Source organism: Lonchura striata, chromosome 7 (genome assembly GCF_050655825.1).
Source record: "Lonchura striata isolate lonStrDom1 chromosome 7, ASM5065582v1, whole genome shotgun sequence".
Taxonomy (NCBI): domain Eukaryota; kingdom Metazoa; phylum Chordata; class Aves; order Passeriformes; family Estrildidae; genus Lonchura; species Lonchura striata.
In genome coordinates this window covers 3,728,465-3,738,315 of record NC_140709.1, presented here as the reverse complement: position 1 = coordinate 3,738,315, position 9,851 = coordinate 3,728,465, and the positions used below count along the sequence as shown (strand labels likewise).

The following is a 9,851-nucleotide window of genomic DNA, read 5'->3' as shown; positions in this document are numbered from 1 at the left end:
CTGAAGACACACACACACACACATACACACAAAAAAAAAACAAAAAAAAAACAAAAAAAAAAGAGAAAAAATGAAGAAGCTGTAATTAATTAAATCAAGCTCAGTTGTTTTGAGAAGTGATTGAAATCTGACATGCAAAGTAGAAATATTTACATTTACTTTCTATTTTAGGAATCCGTGGAGCTACTTTTCCTTCACTGCACTTCCCCACCACTACAATGGCAATGGCTCAGCAGTAAGCACTGCCTGTTCGGGGCCAAATCCTGCTCATTTTTCTCATGGCATTTGGTCTTTCCTCAGGGGAACAGGCCCAGAAAACTCCAAGAATATGGCTGGGGTTGAGGTCTGGCATATGGCAGCAGGGCAGCACCTGAACTCCTGCTTTCCTTTGAGTTCACATAAGACAGAAGAGAAAAAGTCCAGACTTAGGCTTGGTTTGATGAGCCTGAATTCCCAAACCAGCTTGATCCTGCAGTTTTCCACTTAAACCAACCATGGGCATCAATCCCTACTTTGCTGTTCCGTGTCCCCCCAGAGTCACCCAGGTATTCCCATCAACTGCAGTCGGATCAGGATTTGCACCTATGCCAGTCCACTGGGATTTTGATGTATTTTTAGAGCCCCTATACCAAAATAAGGAGCTCAAATGCACCAGTGCAGCTGCTTGCTAAGCTTCACATAACAGAGCTCACATTGTAAAATACCTTTCAGTCAATAATCATCATTGCTTCAGTGATTACCCTTCGCTTCTTTATATTCAGTGGCAGAAAACTGGGGAGGAGGGGGCAGTTAAAAGCAATATTGTCCTCTAAATTAGAATAACCAGTTGTATAATAAACTCTGAGATTCTGGTTATTAGGAACATGCATTTGTAATTTTCTCAGACAAATTCCTTGGCATCTGCTCGCCCTCTGACGAAACAACGGATGATACTTGCTCTTCCTCAGTCCCACAGAATGGCAGAGTGCTTTGGAGATATTAAGCTCTGCAAAAGCCCTGTCAATGAGTTCAGCAGTATTTCCCTGTCTCATAGACAGGGAAAATGAGCACAGGGAGGTTAATTGACTTGCTGGAGAGCACTTGATGCTGCACTCACCTTCCCCAGCTCGGCCAGCGCGGGGCTGGGGCTGGGAGAACATCCCACCACATCACACCCACCCACATCCTCTGCCCGGCCAGGCTGCAGCCTCCTCACAACATCCCAGCAGTCCAGCATGGACCAGCACGGCGTGGCCTTCCCCGTATCCCTTCATGGGCCTAATGCCTTCCCAGGGGTTTTTATATGAGTAAACTAAATAGTGTCAAAATCACCTCTGAAATGCACGGGGCTTACTTATCAAAAGGGAAAAAAAATACCCACAACCAAGTGTCAGCCAGAAGAAAAGTTGATTATTATATGCCAAGAAAAAATTAATAGAAAGGGCTTCAATAGTTAAATTACATGGATAGATCAGGCTTTCTGCAGGAAGACCAGCTTGCTTTAATTAAAGCATGTTCTGTTCAAAAGCCACTGTGCTCGTGTTTTACAGCAACCTGATACCAACACCTGTAAGACCCTGCTCAAAAACTCCAACTGCTTTCCCATATTCCAGCCCAGCGATCCACATTATCAAAAGTCTGAGTTATTTTTAAATGGATGGGGGGGCAACTAAGCCAGGGCTCTCTGTGGAGTCGAGCAGGGGGACGAGGACTGTTCAAATCATGGAAATGTCAGTTCCAGCAATGTGTGCCTTGGATTATTTTTTTTTGGACTGTCAAGAAGATTTTAAATCTTTAATATCTGTTTGTTGTCAGGTTTGCCTCCAGCTTTTTGTATCTGCAGGTCGTATTTTTTGGTTGTTGTTGGGAATTAGCATTTCTCATTTGCTAGCTGAAAGTTTAGGAGAAAGCACCAAAATGCCGATAAACAAAGTTCATCTCAGGGAAAATCTCTGTATGCATAACCTAGTTAACAATTCTTTCATGGTTGCAGGATGAAATTTGAAATGCATGTTGAAAAAGAGAGTTCCTACAGAAAGCATCAGTGCTACCGAGGCTTTTCGAGTGCACTGTACTAATTTTAAACAAGAAATCATTATGATTTCCGTGCCGTATTAGCATCTCTTTTATTTTGTGGTATCACTGCTGCACTATTTCAACTCACTGCAGGTTGCTGTTACTTTTTTTGATACCACATCATTTAAACACACACCGGAGCTGAAGACATTTGGGATTGCCGGGGACTTCAATCAACATTTTTGGCCTTTGTAAAGGATCTTAGCCAAACATTTGGTGTAGTTAAACTCCAACTGATGCCACAACACGCAGAATATCACTCCCCAAAAAGTGCAGAACTGATGCATTGTGCCATCTCTGGCAGCATTCTTTCAGTGTTTGCTGCGACTGGGGAGGAAGAAAGATACGGAATGCACGGATTGATTTTCAAATTACCTCAATATTTTGAAAACATTTTCACCTGCATGCTGAGAATGCTAAGAATAGGCAGGAAGGCAATTGTGCATTTGCACAGCCTCCACTGCATTCATTTATAAATTACCTCATCACTGACTGAAATTAACACTGATTCTTACAGGCAATTTCTCAATTTCCAATGCTAATTACATTTTTTTTACTTTTAAATTCTGTACCACCTGTTTTGGGCAAGACATCTTAGGCAGCGCGACCGCATTTAATCACAATTTTAATTAACCGCCCTGTAGATGTGAAAAAGAAGCAATTATAATATAGATGAATGATGATTTTTCTGCATTAAATTGTTTTGTTTCCCTGGTATGTTGATTGTAACACAGCACACAAATACAGTAACTGTACAATTTTTTTCTATTGTAATTTAGTAATTGTTTTTGGAAAACCAGTTTGGGAATGAGTGACTTCATCTGTTTACAAATTGATTGATACTGTTAACTCACTGATTGCTGCAGCATACATTTTGTATTGCACAGCCTAGCATAAAATATAATTAGGCATGCACAGACTTTGCAGCACCATTTTGGAATCTGAAAATCAACTGTAACCGAAGTGTGTTTTCCTTGAGCATCCTCGTATCAGCCGCGGCTGATGATACGATAATCAACAAACAATGGGCTTTTCCCATCCTGCCGCTAGTAGAAACCCTTGGATTTAATCTGATAGTCTCGCGGTGCAAGGGTTAGAGTTGGGTTTTTTTTTTTCAGGATGTGCTTTGCCAGGCCTGGGAGCTGAGGGCTGGCAAGTCTGCAGCTTGCCCAAGTCCCTCAGATCGCTATCGAGAAGGAGCAGGCGAGTGATGGAAAGAAACAATGATGGCAAGAAGAGCCGCGGCTCACAAAACGCGGGGATCGTTCCTGACACGCGTGTGCTGTGGCACCGGCTATCTCCAGCTACACGTTACAGGGGGAAAAGACCTCGATCTGACTCATGGCTGGCAGACACAGATCGGCCAAATTATAGATATAGATATCCCCATGAAGAAGAGCAAGACCGTTCCCATTGGAGGCAAAGCCTACTGGCTTTCCCAGGGAGTGAGGTCGCACCGGAGCGGAAAGGGAGCAGATGTGCAGCACTAGCAGCACCTGGGCTTTGGGACACAGTGCCACCACCACAGTGCTCTACCAGCGACCCAGGACAGTCCTGGTGGGGATCTCCCACATTAGGGCTGTAAATCCCCCAGCAGAGGTGGGCTGGGGGGCAGGGACACAGGGAAGGTGCACCTTGAAGAGGTGGCAGCTCTCACCCTCCCCATCTCCCGTGCAATCCACAGAGCAAGAAGTCTCCACCAAGAAGGAATCGCCAAGAAGTGAGACACCTCAACAGTCTCTGTGAGACCACATCCCAACCAGATCAGCCATGTGCATTGAGACAGGAAGGACAAGGAAGAGACAGACCTGGGACTGTCTCCATGGAAGCACAGGGGTCTCTGTGATTTGGAGGCAACTTGGGGGGCTCCTGGTCTCATCTGCTGGCCTGCTCGCTTTATAAATATTTGTTAAGAGGGCAGGACATAAAGTCTACTGTTCAGTAGGTGATTTTTGTAAGAATCCAGCTATCCATAGATAAAAGGGTCTATTATCTCACTGTAGAAGAGATTTACATGCGTAACTCCCATTAACTCTTATGGGACTTAGGCACGTAAATCTCTTGTGCATCTAGAGAAGAATAGACCACATAAGGTCTTGTGATCTATACTGCTAGTAGGTTTAAGTCCCTTTCATTTATAAAGCTATACAAAAATTAACCATTAAAGCTTATTCTGTGCAAGCTGTCCCCCTACATATATCACCCAGCCCTGTGTTTGAAGTACTCGATGTAAACGCGCTCTGAGGAAAGGTACCGGAGTGAGAGAGCCCATTCATTTCAGTTAGTAAAACTGTCATCCCTGAAAGGAAGCAGACTGAGGGCAGGTAGAAAAATTGTACAGGTTTTGCTCAGCAGATTCAATTTCAGATTTAGGCTCTAGACTGCACTGTTTGGAGAAGGAATTTTGCTTTTGCTGAGAGCTCCCTCCGCCCCCTCCTTCCCTCTCTCCCATCCCTACTCACAGCCCTGTGCCCTGGACCAAAGGACCCTGAGTGGCTGGAGTGATAAAATCTTTGCACAGTCCAACTAAGATGTTGCATCTACTAAGGAAAAAGAAATAAATCTTTTATTCCATAAACTTGTTTAAGCTGAAATGTTCATTGGTAAGCCTGTAAAAGTGGGAACATCTGTGCTCCTGCTGGGATTTGATGTCTCACCACAAACCTTTCCATAAGCACTTTGTCTCTGGTAGGAGACAAAGAGGAAAATACCTGATCCTTGGCCTCAGTTGGGCAGCTCCTTCTATCCTCACGCACTGACCTACTGAGCATTCCTCCCAGCAGTGAGCTGCCTCCCAGGGCTACCTCCACCATGGAAGCTGCCTAACTAATCTCTTAGCAAACACTTGCAGCAAACCTGAAGGGAGTTTAGAAAGGCAACAAAGAAGGGGAGAAAAAAACCTAAAACTTTCTCCAGATAAAGCCTGTGGCATCTCTAAGAGAAGAGAACCCAGCCTAAATATAGCTCCACATGCTCACATTTTCTCTTGATGAACTGCTGAGATACAAAGTTGTGGCCACCTAATGAACGTAGAGATATACATTCTAATCTTAATCCAGTTTCCTGCTCCCTTCCATTAACCCAGCTGCCTTTCTGCCTGTCAATAGTCCCCTGACTATGCTTACAGGTATTTGCAAGACACTCCTTTCATCCCAGCAACACCGCTGGGATGATATGGCACTGGAAAAGTCCATCCCGCGCCCTGCCAGCACACGGGGTAACCTCTCCTCAGGAGCTTATAAGAAAATCCACTGTTGAAATAAATAACAACTCTCAACAAATGATCAAAGAAGAAATAAATCTTTTACCCTTCTAAGACTTTTTAAAACTGAAATCCCATTTTTTAACTGGATAACAGTTAAGAGGCTACCGGCCACCTATTTTTCTGGGAGCTACGTTTTAAGCGTTTGCCGCATGGATGTTGGGCAGACAAACGAATCTGTGGTTCTCGGGAGCAAAAGCTTTTAAAATAAAGTTTGTGTGTAGTATATGAAAACATATTGTTTGGAATTTAAGTTCTAATATCTAGGAATAAACAGAGCATTAAATCAAGCAAAACTGTGACAAGGCCAATATGCACATGGATGATGCCAGCGAGGCATCTCCAGCCCTTTGTTCACAGCTTAACAAAACTGTGCCGTCACACCACTTTAGCTCAACAGTGCCTGTCGAATGGGCATCAGCAGATCAGCCAATGCCTGTCACACACACAGCTGAAAAACTGTTTGAAAGCAAGGCTTACTTTAGCACAAGTCTGGTAGGGAAAGTGAGAGGGATTTTTAATCATCTGGTAAAGACTACAGATATATATTTAGGGAGAAATATATATATATATATTGGCAGCTTTCTTCTTCAGGAAAGTAAAGCAGTTTTGCTCTTTTTCACCTCTAAGGAGGGAATAGGTCTTGGTGGTGTTGCCTGTTCCTTGGTGTGCTGCTGCCTTCCACACCACATCAGATTTGGAATTATTTGCAAATAAGTAAAATTCTTTCAGGGTGGGAGGGGTGTCACAGGGAACGATCCCAATTTGTCCAAAAATCTATTAAAAATTAATTGTCACATTGTCCTGCTTGGAGACCCCCTCCTCCCTGTGACAGAGGATAAATGAAATAACATATTCAAGGAAATGTTTGTTTTGATTCTAATGCAATTATCTTTGCAGATGAACGTCTCTCTGGGTTGGAGTTTTGTTGTTTTTTGTTGTTTTTTTTTTAGCTGATCAAAATATGTTTTCATTTGTATTAACAACCTTCTCCGTCACTTCTCTTAACAGTCCTAGCTCAACACCGCTCCGTAAAGAACGGCAGCAAAATAAGCTTGTTAGCGCCAGCAACTTCAGCTCGGCACTTCTCTCTTTTTTTCCCCCAACACTTTTATTCCCCCCCAATTTATGGGGGTTTTGACACACGCCCCCTCCCCAGCCGGCCTCCCCGCGGCACCGGGGCGGGCTCCCAGCGCTCGGCCCCTCGGTGGCGGCTCGGGGTGGGACAGGGAGGGCCGGGGGTGGCCGGGGGGACCCGGGGGAGCGGGGGGCGGCAGCCCCGGGTGCCGAGCCCTCTCCCCCTGCCCGCCCGCCGCTGCTGTCAGCTCGCTGCCTGCACTTTAGCTGTCTCTTTCCCAGTCCCTACCCTGTCAGTTTCTGGGCTGCCAATTTCAACTTGAAGCTTGACTGGGCTGATTTGATGCAAATACCTCCAGGGAAAACCCTGAAACTGATGAACAGTTATGTCAAGTCGATTTTGCACCATCGGGAAAAGGTAACCTCTGCGAGAAAAAAAAACAACAAGGTTAAAGAGACAAGGGCTTTTCACGTGTAATACCACTGCTGCACATCTCGTTCACTGTTTACCATCCCTCAGAAATTGTAACTGTCAGAATTAGTCCTAATTGCAGATGCGAAAGCTGCCATTATAATAAAAACAGAGGCAGTGCAGGCATTAAATGTAGCAGCCTAATTTGTGAGACTACTGAAAAGGTAGAGTAAATGAATATTTCATTACTTTAATTACCAGGGACTACTCTTTTCTTGCTGTCTTATGATAAGTGTTGCTGTAACTAGCAACAGCAAACATCCACTAAAACATAAAGTGCAATAATAGTACTGCTGTCAGGATCGCTGCTTTAAAATACGAGCGGGAGGGGGGGGGGAAGGGGGAAATATAATGGTTTATCTATTTCTTAGAGATCCGCAGGAGCAGGAGATAGAAACTCGTTTAACGTCAAAAAACAAAGAGGCAAGTAAACAGGTTTTAGTCGAAGAAAATAATGACCCGGAGGAGGGGAGGGGTGGGGTGCGGGGGGGAGTTGAGGACACACTTGAAACCCCAGAGCCGGGAGGAGCGCGGGCAGCGCCGAGCCGCCTCCCCTCCGCTCCCTCCCTCCTGGGAACGAAGTTTGGGGCTGCGCGGCTGCGGGAGCCCGGCCGGGCCCGGGAGGGGCGAGGGGGGCCCCCGGCATCCCGGGAGCGGCATCCCGGGAGGGGTTCGCACCTCGGCCCGGAGCGCTGCTCTCGGCAGCGCCGGCCCCGCGGGGGTGTGTGCCCCGTCCCCCGCCCCGCAGAGGCGGTTCACACCTCTGTCCCGGGGCCGGAGCGGGGGGGCCCGGGCGGCTCCGCACGCCCCCGCCCCAGCGCAGCGCCGCGGCGGGCGCGCCTCCAGCCCGCTCCGCGCCGCCCCGCGCGGCGCTGTCGGGGGCGCAGGGAGGGACGCTGTCGCTCTGTGCCCCACCGAGCCCCCCACCAGCGGGGCGGGCGCGGGGGTCCCCGAGCGGCTCCGGAGAAGGGCGGTCCCGGGGGATGTGGCCCGCAGCATCCCCGCTCGGGGCGGGGGGGACCCTGAGCGGGGCGCCCGCCGGGGATGCCCTGCCCGGGGGGAGCCTCCCCGCTCCGCCCCGGGGCCGCCCCGGGCCCGCACAGCGCCCGCAGCTCGGGGCCGCTGCCGGCCCGGGCGCGGCTGCGGCCCCGCCGCTCGCAGCAGCCGCTCCCGACAGACCCGGGGAAATTTGTCAACAATTCGCAACCACGCTGGTAATTACATTCCTGGAATCCGCGGCGATAGATGTAAAGATAAGGGCGCTGCCTCGACTTTCCGCTTGGAATAATCTGTTTGCAGCGACCTATTCCTCTTCCTAGCCCTTCCTAACCATATTTCCCCCGTTCCGCCTCCTGCGCCTTCTGCCACTGGGCTCTCCAGAAACATACGTGACGAGTCGCTGTGCCTCACTCCCGTCCGAGGAGGCACCAGCTCCCTTCTCGCCTTTGTGTCCCCATCCCTCCTACCCAACTTTCCTGTCAGACCCGAAAAATATGCAAGGCTCGCACTGCCGCTGAGAAGCAGGACAAAGTTTAACTTCTCTGTTGGCAATCGGAGAATAACTCCCAGGCAGGATTCAAGCAAAAGATCTGATTTGCTGAATTCTGCCCTTTGATTTGTATTTGTATGTTATTGCTACTGCTAAGGTTGTTGCCAACCTCAATTAGATCACAAATGAGATCAGTTTAATTCAACTCCCAAACTGTGACCTGACCATGGTCTGAAAGTATTCAAAAACGCATTTTAAGCCTTCCTTTGATTTCAAAAGGAATACTGCATGCTTGGTCATTCATACAAATAACATAAAACGTAATTATGGGATGATTTGGCAGATGACATTCCTGCCAAACGACGCTCCATGCCAGAGTCTGTAACGCTATGGCTGCTGTCCTGGTGCTCGAGAGCACAGCACCCTTGTGTAAGGTGGGAGTAATGGGGTGTGTGCGATGTGGAGGTGTTTAAATGCACTTGGGGAGGCAAATGCAACAGCAACAACCACGCCACCATTAAACCCCCCAGTCAGAAACTGCTGTATCACTTGGAAGGGAAGCGGATCCGCACTATCAAATCTCCAGGAGGCTGTGACAAAGGGAGCTTGCAGCTTGACACACGGGTAACAACATAGCAAACACCTTTAATTCTGTCATGTCTCATACCCTTTGCTTTCTCACACATTTGTGGCTGCTCTAGCATTGACACCTACACTTCACTTCAAAAAAAAAAAAAAAAAAAAGAAAAAAGAAAAGAACCCTCGACAATAAAAATCTTCAAATGAAGTAATCTTATTCCAGCTAAAAAAAGAAATACCTGGAAAGTTATTCTTCTGCCCAGCAAAAAAAAAAAAAAAAAAAAAAAAAAAGTAACTTATTAGCTCCTGCTTCAACAGAAAGCAGCAAAAAAAGTTCACTTTTGGGAATGAGAAACTCCCAAAAAGCTGCTGGCTTTCCTTGGAGCCTGGGAGCTCACGGAGAGCCACTCGTACAGGTTTGCCGGCGTAACTTCTCAGCTATTCTGCTGCTCGAATGCGAAACCTAAATTGACCTTGCTGCCTTAGCAGCGCTCGGAACGTTCCTAGAGAGGGTTTGGGTGATGTTCCATCTGAGGGGGTGGGTACAGAGCGTGCCCGTGTGCTGGCACACACACAGGTGAAGCCTCGCTGCTGGAGCAGCCTCTCCTGTCCATGCTGCAGCTCTCCCCAGCCCTGCCTCTGATGGATTGATCCCGAAAGCTTCAGCTGCCACCAAGCCCAAGGTGTGCCAGGCTGAGCTGTGGCTTCAGCAGTGCCCCCCAAGCAGCGCAGTGCCCCCGCTCCAGGCCCAGCACCTGCAGGGTGCAGAAGGAGTTAAGGCTCTTTGCAGCATTACTGGGTAGGTTAATATCACAGCTGCTTGGTAAAGCATTATCCAGCACCTCACTTAACAAAAGCCTGCTTTTGCAAACAGACTCCTACTTTTCCCCAAGTGTCCAAAGGTGTTTACTGAAGTA

At 47.7% G+C, this 9,851-nt stretch overlaps 1 protein-coding gene across 4 annotated transcripts in view; it reads right to left on the bottom strand.

Moving 5' to 3' along the window:
* ZEB2 (zinc finger E-box binding homeobox 2) overlaps positions 1-9,851 on the bottom strand; it is a 113,946-nt gene that overhangs the window by 93,086 nt on the left and 11,009 nt on the right. The window lies entirely within an intron of this gene.